Source organism: Cynocephalus volans, chromosome 12 (genome assembly GCF_027409185.1).
Source record: "Cynocephalus volans isolate mCynVol1 chromosome 12, mCynVol1.pri, whole genome shotgun sequence".
Classification (NCBI taxonomy): Eukaryota; Metazoa; Chordata; class Mammalia; order Dermoptera; family Cynocephalidae; genus Cynocephalus; species Cynocephalus volans.
The window spans coordinates 51,351,934-51,367,536 of NC_084471.1; the positions used below are offsets into that span (position 1 = coordinate 51,351,934).

At 40.4% G+C, this 15,603-nt stretch overlaps 1 protein-coding gene across 1 annotated transcript in view; it reads right to left on the bottom strand.

The window, feature by feature from the left end:
* The window catches only part of MYRFL (myelin regulatory factor like), a 134,483-nt gene that overhangs the window by 117,884 nt on the left and 996 nt on the right, over nucleotides 1-15,603 (bottom strand). The window lies entirely within an intron of this gene.

Here is a 15,603-nt window from a genome sequence, read left to right on the forward strand (position 1 = left end):
GAAGGGAGAATGATCCTTTCATTGCATCATGTAACCTCTATTTTGGTGAGAGTATTTCAGTGTCTTCACTAGTAGATTATGAAGTTCACATTTTTGAAATACAAATTAAGCAAGGTCCTCTGGCCTTTCTGGGAGTCTGGGAATCCATTTTTCCAGCAGTTTTAGAACCTTACAGTTAAGCCTCATCCCACCCTGCAACATGAGGATTAAACTTTTACTCTTCATCCATTTTCTCTTCAATAACACACACTAATGTTAATATGTACAGGAATAAATGAAAACCAGAACAAAAATAAGCCACAATGAACTGCATGTTAACCAATATTAACAGTAACCATAGACGATAAATTTGGGAAACAGATGCCGCCAAAAATTTTTTTTAAATGTCATAGGCACATCAAGTAATCTCATTGATTTTATATCCAAGATTTTGAAGAATTATTGCTCTGATTTGCTCTATTAGAAAGTGTAATTTTGTCAAAGGCCAAAAAGGAGGAGGAATAGGAAAAAGAAAGATGGACGGGTGGACAGAAGGAAGGAAGGAAGGAAGGAAAGAAGGAAGAAAGGGAGGGAGGGAGGGAGAAAAACTTTTCAAAGGAAGGACAGCTAAAGAGGGAATACCACAACAGGCTTTACATGTGGGTTTGGCTCACCTACAATACACAGTGTTGAATTTGAAATCAATGCCCCTGGGCTGATGCTGCATGGCACAAGTTCAGGAAAGTGTGACAAGAAAGCTGCCCCCCCTATAGCTTTCAGGGGTGCCTGTCCTGCCCTAGCAATGCCTTCCTGCCCTGCCAAACCAGTCAGAGAAGGAGGTGGCAGCCCAACAGAGCACTGGCTGAGGGCCAAGTCTTCAGCCAGCTTCAGGATTCATGTCTTAGATATGAGAAATAAAGAAAGGAAATCCAGAAGACTTGGAGTCCTGGAAAGAGCCCAGGCTTACAGTTTTTTAATGTATTGATTCAACTAGTATGTTGAGTGGCTGTTATTTGCCAGTCCCTACAGAAATGTGAGACATAATCCTTCCTTCCAGTTGTCCACAGGAGACAGACATAGAAGGCATTAATTACATGCTTTGTAAGGTAGAGTGCAAAGTACTGTGGAAATATGCAGGGAGCCCCTGTGAGAATGACACCAAAGCCAGGACCTCGAGCAAACAGCGGTTAACCAAGTGAGCGAGTGAAGGAAGGGTGTCCCAGAAGGAGGGAGCCCTAGGTGTCCTGGAGATAAGAAGAGAATGAGATTTGGGAAACTTTCATGTATTAGTCCATTTCTGTTATTTATAACAAAATACCTGGAACTGAGTAATTTATAAAAAAACAAAATTTATTGCTTACAGTTTCAGAGGCTGGAAAGTCCAAAGTCCAGGTAACACATCTGGTGAAAGCCTTGGTGGTGGCCTTACCACAGGGGTCTCACATGGCAGAATGGAAGGGCAGAGAGAGAGAGACGTTCTCACATGCTCTCCTTTTAAAGCCCTCAGAACCACACCCATGACCACCATTATTACTCCATTCACTACAGCATGGTCCTGCAATCTGATCACCTCTTCAGTCCCCACCATTCAAAGACCATAATAGGATTTCCCACCCATAACAGTTACAATGCGATATAAGCTTCTAATATATGAACTTTGGGGGACACAATTCAATCAATCCACAGCACTGCACATCAAGAAGACTTGGGTTAAATACAAGTTTTACTTAACTTCTCTAGGCCTGTTTCACTACCTTAGAGGGTTGCTTACAGACTAAATGTGAGAACATAAGTAATCTCACTACTGGTGCTTAGCACCTAATAAATGTGCATCCTTTCTTGTTCCTTCTCTGCTCCCTGCCCTCACTCCCCATAGGACAGGGCTCAGAACAATGAGCCAATTGCTGGACTCAGAGCAGGTCAGTTTCATCAAAGCAAGGGGTTAGGTGAAGGCCTGAAAGATAGAAACTTGCTGGTCCTGTTCTGGAGGGGGGGTGGGGTTTGTGGCCAGTGGCCAGCTTGTGGGAGATTACATAGTAGCTAGGGGTAAGAGGAGGAGGGAAGGAAGGAGGTTCTTCCAAAGGCTAGCCAAGTTCACTCAAGTATTTTTCTGACATCTAGTTCTAGAACATAGAAGCTAATAAGCTAATACATGTCTTTACCCACTTTGTCCTTTAGGAAGGCAGAGTTGTGTGCAAATGGAAAGAGCACTGGACTTGGAAATAGAAGACAAAGGTTTTGCCAGCAACTCCAGTACTTATCGGTGTGATTTTAGACACATCTGTCAACTTTTTAGCTCATCTATAAAATCCCTTCCACTCCAAGTGAGGTGAGGAGCCAGGGAGTCGATGGAAATAAAAGAGTTTATAAAATGTCAAACTCTACAAACAAGCATAATACAATTGGAAGAATGAGAAGGAAACTTTAAGATGGATTAGGAATGAACTGGCAAAATAAGTAAATGTAAAAATTGATAGCTGCACGTAGATTTTTGGTTTTTTCCAGCATTTCCATAAGAAGCCAGCAAAGGGGAAGACAAGTCCTGAGCACGGTTTCACAGACCTGACCTCCTCACTACCATTAAAGTTTATTTCAGATTCTCACACAGAAGCTCACCTCTCCCGGGGAAGGGAAACTGATTTTTGTCTTTGTCCTATCCCCACGCAGGTTAAAAGAGGAAATGGTAGTTCTTCAAATGCTTCTTAAGGCACAACACTTGCGATGCACAGATTATAGATTTTAAAGTGTCTCCCTTCTAATCAACTGGAATTAACCTACTCAGGCTCACAGCTAGAGCTTCTCTTTCATGTTCACACACAAAACTCATCCCAAAGGACATTTACGCTCAGCAGAAAAGCCATGAATAGCTATTACCTCGTGGAATTATAATAGTTTATAGATGTCCTATCTGCCTCTTCCTGCATGTAGAACATGTTAGGTGACTTATCAATAGAACTGTTTCAAAGCAACAAGCTTCCTTAATCCAACAAGGGAAGAACAATGTCTCCATTCTGCACCTATAGAAACCCACTGCATATGTACAATGCAGATGGGAACAAGGACAGTAAAATTTCAAAGAAGATACTCTAATCTGCTTTTGTACTATTTTAATATGGAATAATAGAGAAATAGCTATGCAAATTAAAAAATTGTTTTCCATACATACTTTTAGGAGTTTTTAAAAAATATAAGTTGTACTGGAGTTCCTTATAGGATGTTAAACAGTAATATATTCTTTCCATTGTTTTTTGGACTTCCAAACCTTTACTTACTGATTATCCATGGACAAAAACAAGAGATGTAATGAAAAGGTTTGATCCATTTTCAGGAAGTAGAAAATTTAGTTTAGTTATGAGCCTAAAAGCCAGCTTCCCCAAACCCAGCCAATGCATGGTTGAACAACCTATTTGAGGTCAATGGTTACCAAGGTCAGCAGATAACATTCTTCTGTATAAATTTTATACCACCCCAGCTTTTCCTGCAACACAATTAACAAATAAAAGAACTGATTTATTTTTCCAGTGAGAATGTCACAGAACATAAGTAAAATGGAAAAAGTTCTCTCCTTAAAATGAATTTGCAGTCTCCCAACTTCAGAACTTCCTAGATTTACTGCAAAATTAACACAGAAAGCTTTTGACTCTCCAAGAACAGGACAATAGTAACAATGTATTCCTTTCAGTTTAGATCCTATCCCCAAACATGAATGCTAACTGAATCTTAGAAATATGGTATTGAGTTTCACTGTTCTGTCTTTTCTGAAAAATGTTGATTTCTAGACCAACATGGAAAAGCTGATCCTTTCGCAATAAAAGGAAATACTCAGTACTTTGTCCTTTGTTGCTTGGCAACTAAGGGCTATAAATGGATTTTATGATTATAAAGTCTCTGGAATTAATGTGAACATGTAAAAAAGTTGTAATAACTCCCTGGAGACAGGAGTGTTTCTTTGAAAAAAGGAATGTATGGATCTATATACGTACCTTCTTGTTTCAAAATAAATAAAGCAAGCAATTTAGTTCCTTCACATTTCCAAATATTATAATAAAAATCAGCACCTACCACTTATTTCATCATTTCAACATTTCATCATTAATCCTCACAATCCTAAGAAGTAGATGATATTATCCCCATTTTACAGATAGAGAAAAGTGAAACTTTAAAAGGTTTAGTAATTAGCCCAAGGTCATACAACTAAGAAGCAAAGAAAGCAGGATTCCAAGCTAGGTCTGCCTGGGTCAAGGCTTATGCCATTAACCAGCACACCATGGAGATTCCTTGGAAGCACACTTCTCAGATCCTAATATTTGAAGCTATGGATAGCTTCAACCTTATAAGAGTGACTGATTCCAACTATCAAGTCATATGACGTTCTCTTTAGAACACATTTACTTCCTATTGCTTCCATGACATTTGTTTCTTGTATTGCTAATACCAGGGTATCAAAGATTGGGGTGCCTTCTTGCTAGACCTTTTGTCCTAAGTCTGATTACCCAAAATGACAAGATTAAGAGTCAATATTTTCTACTACACTTCTGAGCAAACCCAGCTACCTAAGTACCCTCTTTAGATGTTTTTTATACAGGGAGCAGTACTACAGACCAGTGTTGGTATTCTTATATCTTTGCATTCTTGTAAATGGCTTCATCTTTTGAGTTTTTGTTGCTGCCTGCTTTATGAACATAAACCATTACCTTTCCACCACTAACCCCTCATCTTATTGTGCTGAAGCTGGGCTTTGCCAAAAAATGCCAGATGGCAGGAAAGTACCAACTGCTTGCAGTCCAGCATAATTTCGCATGCAAATTGTCCCAAAAAAAACAAACAAAAAGCCCTGGTTATTTTAACAGGAGCCATAAGTTCTTCTGGCTTTTTGTTTGCTTGTTTGTTTTTTTAAGGATGACCGGTAAGGGGATCTTAACCCTTGACTTGGTGTTGTCAGCACCACGCTCACCCAGTGAACGAACCAGCCCTCCCTATATAGGGATCCGAACCTGTGGCCTTGGTGTTATTAGCACCACACTCTCCCGAGTGAGCCATGGGCCGGCCCCAGGAGCCATAAGTTCTGCAACTACGTCTACAGATGTGTCTTCACAACCCGTTTAACAGACTGTGTGCAGTATCTAGGAACACAGGCCTTCAGAGTCAGGCAGACTTCAGTCCAAATCCAAGCTCTGATACATAATAGCTGTATTATAGTGTCTCTGAATCTCTGTTTCTTCATCTGTAAAATGATGACAACATTATCTAACTGTTCGTTGTGCTGTGCAAATTAAGAATTAATACAGCTAAAGGTCTTAGTACATTAACACTATCTGACATAAAGTCAAGCATTTATTAAACAATAGTGCTTTTCTCACTCCCTGAAGGCTGCTTCAGGGAGTTCTTTTGTAAGAATAAACATTTTTGTTTATTACAAAATACTAATACTACTACTTCATTGGGCAATAACTATATGTCAGGCCTTATGCAAAGTACTTTATATACTTCATCTTACTTAACTTTCACTTTTCTCCTATGAAATAGGTATTATTCCCATTAGATAGACGAGAAAACAGTCTCAGAGAGGCCTAGTCATTTGTCAAGGCAGAAGTGGGATTTGAAAACAGGGCAAGCTGCGTACAAAGCCTGTGCTCTAACTACTCTGTCACTCATCACCACATATGCAGGCTGGTGTCAGGAGCTCAAGGTTAATGTGTGATTTATAATGATGTCCAATTTCCAGAGTTGATGTGGGTGCCTGTGAAATGCAGCCTCAGATGGGAAAGATGCTATAATCACTCAATGTCTAATATCACTTCTGCAACCCCAGAGTCATTACTTTGACTGTGTTTCCTGATGCCTGGACCTCTATTTTGACTCAGATCTACAGCTTCCACACTTCTGTTGACTCCTAACATCTCCTCATGACTTTCAAGTATTGATCTTGATTCTCAGCTCAGCTCATCACCCAGCTTGAGTTTCAGCCCAAACTTCTCCCCATGGACTTTGTCTTTTAATCTTCTACATCCCCAGTTAGCCTCTCTGCCATGTTTTCTACCGAGCACCACACCACTGCCTCTCACAGATATAAACATGAGGGTGTCTCTGGAGATACAGCTTCCTGGATTGTCACATTGGGACCATTATTCCAAGCTCAGGCAATGGAGAAACAACAGAAATGTTTAAGCAATGGCATCTGTCTGAGCCAATAGCAATGTGGAAGGTGGTAAGCCCAGGCAGACAAGTTTGGAGGCTCTTGTAAGAGATGAACGTCCAAAGAAACGGAAAGTTGCAGCCAAAAGTAATTTCTAAGGTAAAAGCAACAGAATTTGGTAAAAGATTAGCTATAGAGTATAGGACAAGTCATCAAGGGTGACACCCCGGTTTTTACTTTGGGAGTGTTGTGATTTGAATGTGTCTCCTCCAAGATTCAGTTGTTGCCAATGTGATAGTATCAAGAGGTGGAGTGTTTAAGAGGTGACTAGGCCATGAAGGCTCCTTTCTCGTTAATGGGATAAAGGCCCTTAGAGAAGAGGCTTTCAGTGTTCACCTGGTTTGCTCCATTGTCATTCTGCCTGCTGCCAGCAGAAGACCCTCACCAGACACCAGATGCCAGCACCTTGATCTTCAACTTTCCAGCCTCCAGAACTGTGAGAAATTAATTTCCGTATTTTATAAATTACCCAGTGTCAGATATTCTGTTACAGCAGCAGAAAACTGACTAAGACAGGAGGTTTCTTGAAGAGTACAGGGAGTACAGGAAGCATCAAAGATTGAAATCAAGAAGGAGAAAATGAGGTCCCATTTGAATGTATTGATTTGGGGAAGCTGAGGAACACCCGGGCACACATATACGTACATTAATATTGTTTTGATCTAAGTGTTTATGATACTGTTACAACTCAGAATATAAGAATGAAAGAGTAATTTTTCATCACTGCTTTTAATCATTCTATTAAATCACCCTTTTCCACCTTTAACAACACTCTGAGTAGAATCTACAAGTTTCTAGACTCTGTTGAACTGTGGCCTAGTCCAGAATCTCCACCCTCCCCTCACGGGCTGCTGCAGGCTCTGGCTCATGGTGGGTGGGGCAGGTTTAGTGAAGCAGCCAATAGCCTGGGACTACTGCAGTGATTCCTGACTTCTTCTGGGTCAGGGCTTTGCTGAACATCTGATGAAAGCTATGGAGCCTTTCCCTTTAAGTACAAACATACACAAATACATATTTTCACCCAATTTCCAAAGTTCAAACTTCCCCTGAATCTTATCCCAGGTTAAGGGCTCTGGGCACAGAGTAACTTTTTCTAAATTAAAAAAAATAATAAATTAATGTCAGGCAGCAGTAATAGTGAAAGTCTACAGACTGATTTTTTTTTTTTTTTTTTTAATTTTCCTAACAGGTAATTTGACAGTACTTACCAAAAACCTACAAATTTTTAAAATTCCTATGTGCCAATAATTCCATTTTAGGGAGATTCATACAAAGTAAATAAAAATGGGAAGGGAGGAATTCCATCACAGTTTACAGGTGAAAATCTAGAACCAGCCTCAACATCCAACAATAAGAAATGGTTAAATTATGGAGCATCTCAAAGATGGATTGCTTTTCTCTCTCACATCTTTCCTGGGGCCTGAAAATAGGAGCAATGTTCTCCTGGCTCTTCATTACTGCTTCAGGACTGGTTTTCCTCCTCTTTTCTTCTAGGCCACCTCCTGGTAGGGGCACTTAGCAATTTCTTGGTCACTATCCCTTTTTCACTGACTTCAGCATCTGATTTCTCTCTTCCTCTCTCCAACAATACTCTTGCTATCTCACTGATTGCCTCAACATCCACCCAATAAAACCCAGCCTCTCAGGGTCTTAAACTCCTCAACTTCAACTACCTTGTCTCGACCTCACCTCAGCCATGACCCTTTCCTAGACCTTGGCATCATCAATAACAGCACCATCATCTAAAATCTTGGTGTCAAGTATTGTATGCTCTGACCAGCTTGCCCCTTCCACTCACTGGCCCTTGTACCACTACTCAGTGGCCCTTCGTACCTGCTGGGGTCCCCATCCATTGACCTTATTCCCACTTTTTCACGGTGCCTCACCTCTCTTCTCTCACTATCTCCCTTCTTGCCCAGCTTAGACAGCAGGGTCCGTCATCTTAACCACTCTCCATGCAGAGAGACTTCCCTTCTCTCCTTCTGTGGAACTCACCTGGGAAAACCTCAACTTAGTTAAACCCAATTCTTCTCCCACTCCCAGCCTGCACTTAAATAGCTGAAAGTTGTTGAGAAAAATCATACAAATGTCATGACTGACCTCACTTAAAGTGATTGACTTCAAATCTCAAAGGGACACAGCACTGACTAGCAATTCTATTATCTCCCTAGTAGATTTGCTTTTTTACTCTCTATGGTGAGCTGGGAAGTGGCCCTCCAAAATATATGCCCACTAAGAACCAGTAAATTTGACCTTATTTGGAAACAGGGTCTTGAAAGATATAATCGAGTTAAGGATCTTGAGACCAGATCATCCTGGATTAGGGTGGGCCCTAAATTCAGTGACAAGTGTTCTTAAAAGAGAAGAGAAGGGGAGAAGAGAGATACAGACGAAAGTAATGTGAAGATGGAGGCAGATGTCCAAGTGATGCCTCTGAAAGTCAAGGACACAAAGCATTGCCAGCTGCCACCAGAAGCTGGGAGAGAGGCATGGAACGGAGTCTCCCCTAGAGCCCGCAGACTTAGTGCAGCCCTGCCAACATCTTGATTCCAGACTTCTGGCCTCCAGAACTGTGGGAGAATACATTTCTGTTGTTTTAAGCCACCAAGTTTGTGGTAAGTTTCTATGGCAGCCACAGGAAGTTAATATAGCCTCAAAGAAGATAATTTCATAACTTATCCTCCCTTTCCAAGTCCTCAAACAGTCCCCTTCCACACTCCCACCCTCCAGCTCCCTCTCAGGGCACCTCAGACTTCACAGGTAAATCAGAAGTAATCTATCTCAGGTTTCCACCCTGACATCTACCAAACCACCTGCATCTGTCTCCAGAACTCCAGCTCTCCTCTTATTACAACAGCATAAGGTTAGGTTCCTGCTACCTAGGGGCACAGTCTCTCCCAGTGCTCTGGATCCCATCCTCCCCCACCTCCTCAAGGATCCCTCCCACAATCGCCCCTCCTCCATTTTGCATCATACATTTATTCCTCTATATGAAGTCACTTCCATCAGCAAACCATGCTTTAGCATCTCTTAAAATTATAACCAAACAAATAAAAACGCTCTTGCCTCTGCACCCCCTCCAGCTTTTGCCCTATTTATCTATTCCTGGCAAAGCTTCTCAAAGCATGATCAATTCTAGCCCCTCACCTTCCATTCTCTCTTCAACCCCATTGATTAGGCTTTCTCCTCCACTGCCCAGAAACCACTTGTCAAGGTCACACACAACCTTTTTCCCAAATTCTATGGTCAATTATCTGGTATTGCAGAAACCCTTGAAACATTTGCCCAAATCCTTCTTTTTTTTTTTTTTTTTTGTCCTTTTCGTGACCGGCACTCAGCCAGTGAGTGCACTGGCCAGTTCTATATAGGATCCGAACCCGCGGCGGGAGCGTCGCAGCGCTCCCAGCGCCGCACTCTACCAAGTGCGCCACGGGCTCGGCCCTGCCCAGATCCTTCTTGAAACACTTTTCTTTCCTCACTTTCCACCACACTCTTCTGGTTTTTATCCTACCTTTACTTAACATTCCTGGTCTAGTTCCTCTCACTTGAATCCCTAAATGTCATGCTGGGATCCTCTTCTCAATCTATTCTGTCTTCTTGGAGATCTCATCTAGTCTCAGGAGCTTTAAACACCATTTATATACTAATGACTCCCAGATTGACACAAGCAGCCCAACTCCTTCTTTGGGTTTCAGATTCAATTATCCAACTGCCTCCGCATGATTTCCACTTGGTTGTCTAAAGGATATCTCAAATGTAAAATGTCCCAAATGAATTCTTGACTACACCCCCCAACACACACACAAATGTGCCCTTCTAGTCTTTCACATCTGAATACACTGTACCATCATCCATGACTTGTTGACGCCGAGAACTAAGGCATCCTCCTTAACAGATTCCTCTGTCTTCTTCACCCCCACATCTCATCCATCTGTAGATCCTGGCTGTTCTGCTCAAAACTCCCAGCTGGTTTCCCATCACACTGAGAATAAAAATCCAAACACTAAAAACATCTCCGCTGTCTCTCACTACACTCCAACCCTTTCTACCTCGCTGTTTCCTCCCCACCCCACTCCCAACCACTCCAAGCTCAGTGACTTTGCACTGGTGTTTCTTTGCCTGACGTGTTCTTCTCCCAGACTGATGCAGGACTCACTCCTGGTTATTATTCAGGTCTCAGCTTGAATGTCACTGACTCAGAAGCCTTTCCTGATTGACTTAAGTAACCCACTCCCCTCCATTCCTCAGACTCCCACTACAGCATCATCTGGATTTATTTTCTTCATAATTAGTGACTTCTTGAAGTCATCCTTTTTATTTATTTCCTATTGTCTTCTTCTGTCAGCTAGAAAAGGAGCCAGTTTAGGACAAGGACTGTGCTTGTTCCCCACTGAATCCATGTCCATTAAGGACAGGATCTGGCTCATGAAAGACACTCAAATATTTTTCACTTGGCTGATTAAATTAAAAATGGATGGAATAAATGATAACCTTGCAACCCTTACTATCTGGATGACCATTATGGAAGTTACTCTCTGTCGGCCTCATGTTTTTGTTTCTCATGGGAGGAAAAAATCCCTCACAGAGCTGCTTTGATGCTATATGGAGAAAATGATAATTAAGTAACAATGAGAATAATAATTGCTAACAATTATTGACTTCTCTATGCCAGGCATAGCACTTCACAACCACATATTGAGATAATATGATTATCTTCATATTACAAATAAGGAAACTTAGACCTGCAGAGGTTTACTTATCCATGGTCCCAGAGGCAGTAGGTGTCAGAGCCAAGACTCAAAACCAGGATGACTGACTCAGAATCCATGTTCTTAACTGTGATTCTATAACCAGCACTTAATAAGTGCTCGACAAATAACAGTTACTCTTATTAATTAGGTTATAAATTGGGGTTAGCAAACATTTTCTATAAAGAGCCAGATAGCCAGATTTTAGGTTTTGCAGGCCATATATTCTCTTTTGCAACCACTCAACTCTGCCATCATAGCTCTAAAGCAGCCATAGACAATATGTAAGTGAATGGATGTGTTCCAATAAAACTTTATTTGCAAAAACAGATTGCAGGCCAGATTTGTCCTGTGGGTCATAGCTTGCTGACCTCTGTTGTAGATGAATAACTCATGATAAGAAGTATTCACTCCGTGTTCTGTCCATTACTAAAGAGTACAAGTAGTATAATCCCATTTTTGTTTTAAAAACACACACAAGATTAACACCAAACTGAACAATAGGTACCACTAAATGGTGAGATTACTAGTGATAACTTGTCTTGTTTCAGGTTATCTCTATTTTCCAAAATCGCCCATGTATTGAATGTTTAGCTTCCAAAACATCGTGGTGTCTTCCAGAAACACTGTTCTAACTCCAAAGCTGAAAAAATTACAAGGTCAATAACACCAAAGGTGATGGTGGGAGGCTCCTCCCAGGACAGTTTGTCGGGTGATTTTGTTTTTGTTCTGGGGCTCCCTAAAGATGGTGATAAGAACAGCAAGTCTTAAATGCAGCCTGTGTGCAGGTGATCAAGGTCAGTTTTGATCTTGTTATGATACATTTTAAATCCTAATTAAATTGCCTTCACCTTGGGGATCCTAGCATGAAAGAAGAAAAGGCATTCTTCTTGGTGGCATTTAGTCAACAGCCTCTTTGTTCTGGATACTTCAGGCTAAAGCAATATAGTTTCCAGCCACCTGCCAACATCAGATAGAATTGTTCAGATATCATAGACCGCTTGTATGATATGGCTGGTTCTTCTTGTCCTTGGCATGTTCTTGTTCCCAGTCTCCTGGAAAGTCCACACTGTCTCCACACAGAAGCAGAGGCTGTCTCCCAGATAAACAACAAACTCCTGCCTCTGTGGGATAATATCAGAGGTGCTGGGTGCAACGTGATGTCTAAAATTCCACCATTAGAGATTAACCAAACCTACCCTTGGAGAAGGTAAACTTTTTTGACTCGTTTGACCAAAACAGCTTCAATGTTCTACAAAAACACTTTGAATAAAACATTCTACAGAGGTGTAAGTAAGGTAGCATTAGGTCATTTACCATTTATTAAGTAGTTAAATAAAATCTATGACATGTGTTCATGTTATATTTGCATGACAGTCATGATTTTATCTGTAAAAATTTATATCCTTTAACATTCGCAAAGTTTTAGGTTAGTTAACTTGGAAAATGTGTCAGCTTCACCTCATGTTTGAATCAGACTAATGACATTTATTGAGCATTTACCATGTGCCACGCTATTTCCCGTGCTATTCAAGGACCACCTTCCTTGAAAGCTCAGGTTTTATTTGGACAGAAGGAAGAGGGCATATGAGTTCTGGTTGTCTGAGAGAGGGAAAAAGTGGTGGTCGCAAAGTAAAAGAAAAAGAATTGAGAGACTGGCCTGAGGCCAGCCCCGGCAATGGGCAGCTTCTACCCTCTGCACTGCATTCAGCTGTTCAGAGCTTCTAATTCTTCTCTCAGGAATCCAGAAACATCAGCCAATCAGAGTTGGTTCCACGTTTTAGAGAATATACAGGAACTACTTAAGACATTTATCATTTTATCTCTGGCAATTATGGAATCTAAGGGTTTCCACCAACTAGTGACATTGTCTCTGCATTTGTTCTATCCATAGGACCATGCTGCTCCTGGGAAAGTTTCCCTTCTTCCTACTTCTGAGCTAGCTGTGTGCTCCAAACCTGGTTAGAATTCAACAACTGTTTGTTGAATGGAATTGTCTTTCATGCTGTTCTTCCATTCATTTATTCTATAAATATTACTGACTGCCTACTATATGCAATGTCATACGGGCACTTGTTCCAAGCTCCATCTCTTACTCAGCAAGTCTGCTTACCCTCCCTTGAAGCCTTTCTACATGACTCCCATCTGGGTTGGGCACTTCAATCACTGCTTTTCTGCTCCAGAGCCTTCGCGTTTTCCCCATTTTCCTGAACACTGGGCACCTCCATTGTACTCCTGCATAGCTCATGGACAGCAGATGTCTTTGCCTTCCCTGCATCCCCACTGCCCTCTTGATAAAAACTACCTGGAGAATTTAAATTTTAAGTGGAGAGACAGGGCAGAAAGTGTTCAAAACTTATTTGACAACAACTTACTGAATAGACTGTACTTTGTAGATCTCAGAAGTGCCTGCTAGCCCCTGTCCTTCCACAGCTTCCGATTCTGGGAGCAACTCCCACAGACTTCAACAAGTTTCAGTCTGCCAGTTTCCTTCTTGCACTTTTCTTTGTGATCTACTCTTAGTATGTAGTTTTTCCCAATCTCCTCAATCTGAGCAGTAATCTCCTTTTTTGCTTTCATGACAAGACAACAAGCATTTGAGAACCTCCTTCAGGACATTACAAAAAGGATAAGTACATAGCTTCTCACCAATTCAGAAAATTTCCCCTTAAGAGATTAAACATAATGAACAACAGTCTGTTCAATTCAGTTTTAATAAACTGTTCTAAAATGCTTGGAAACAAAGGATGAGTCCTCTGATATCAAGGTAATCCAAAAGAAACACCCATATTTCCTTAGGGAAACAGATCAAGAATCTAAGGTTATAGCTATCAAAGATAAATGAAATAAACTGAGGAATGGGATTTACTGTACTTCATTATTTTATTCCTTTTTATCCAGAGGGTTGTTGTAAGAACTAAATGACATAATGATGTAATGTGAATAGCACAGTAAATAGCGTGGCACATGGTAAATGCTCAATAAATGTTATTAATCTGATTCAAACATGAGGTGAAGTTGATACATTTTCCAAGTTAACTAACCTAAAACTTTGCAAATGTTAAAGGGTATAAATTTTTACAGATAAAATCATGACTGTCATGCAAATTAATATGAACACATGTCATAGATTTTATTTAACTACTTAATTAATGAAGGAACCAGCAAGATGTTACAACAGGTTCAAAGGAGAATTCAAACAGCAGATATAAAAATTGTGTACACACACACACACACACGCACATATATACATACACATACATGTATACATATATATATATATATATATATATATATATATATATAAATCTGGAATTAATTTACAAATAAATGCAAAACTTGCTTTTACTTGAACTATTGATCCCCGCTAAGGACTTCATTCACTTGCATAACTGTAAGCAAAAGTCACTTGCATTGTTATCTGTAATTTACAGCTTTAACATAGCTCAAAGACAATGAAAGGTGCAAATCCCATAGAATCTGATAGCCCACAATGATGTGATATACGCATAATTTTCTGTGGAAGAACCCAGTAATCCTTTTCATCCATGTCAAAGACTTTTACAATTTTTCTTGATACATGGGTCTTAAACAGAAGAGTTTAAGATAACCTTTTCCCTGATTATGGCATAAGACATTCCAATTATGAAGCACTTAGATAATAATGTATAAAGAAGAAAATTAAAATCTCCATAATTCTACCAATCAGAAGTAACTACTATTAACACTTAACATATATTCATGCAGTTTTTTCTATATATTTGTTTGTAAAGTCTACCACCTCTTCCAACTACTCACTCAAAGATAATGTTAAAAAAAACACTGACCATTTTATTCTCTTTCCATGGAGAATGGACCCCCCATCAAAAAGGCTTCAAATGGAGCCATAGAGTGGCTTGGGCTAAGAAAGATAATATCATAATAATAATCAGATTTTGCAATAAGCTACAGAGGGCATGTGTGGAAACTATATCCATAGTGACCTTTGATGATAGTACAAGCAAGGACAGAATAGGAATCCTATAGGTATAGTAGCTGTTCCAAAAAACAGAAGGTAGACCAGATTAACTTTTCAGGTCTTCAGCTCTGGAAGGAAATGAAATAGACTTTTTGCATTTATAAAATGAATTGGTGGTTTCTCTGTAAAAAAAAAAAATTGGGTCGACCCCGTGGCTCACTCGGGAGAGTGCAGCACTGGGAGTGCAGCAGCACTCCCGCCGCGGGTTCGGATCCTATATAGGGATGGCCCGTTCACTCACTGGCTGAGCACAGTCACAAAAAAGGACAAAAAAAAAAAAGCAGATGCAACTGCAGCTTGAAACTTGCCACCTACTGCTCAGATGAAAGTTTCAAAAAGTGTAAAATCGGGCAATAACAGTAGAGAAACATTAGTGTGCCTGCTATGTGCCAAGCATCACCCAGGTAGACAACACCAACGTGGCCACTGTCAGAGACAGAACACTCAATGGGCAGAATCGTAAGACTGAGGTAATGTGATCATTCTCTTGGTCTTATGTTCTTTTTTGCCACTCAAAGCAAAATTCAAACCACAGAAACTTCCATACTCACTGTATTGGGTCTTCCCATAATGACCTAGAGTCTCACTATTTCTTTGGTATGACCTGTCACTCTTTAGAGTTTGGCATTGTTTAGTGTTCAATCAATTCCATTCAACCTTTA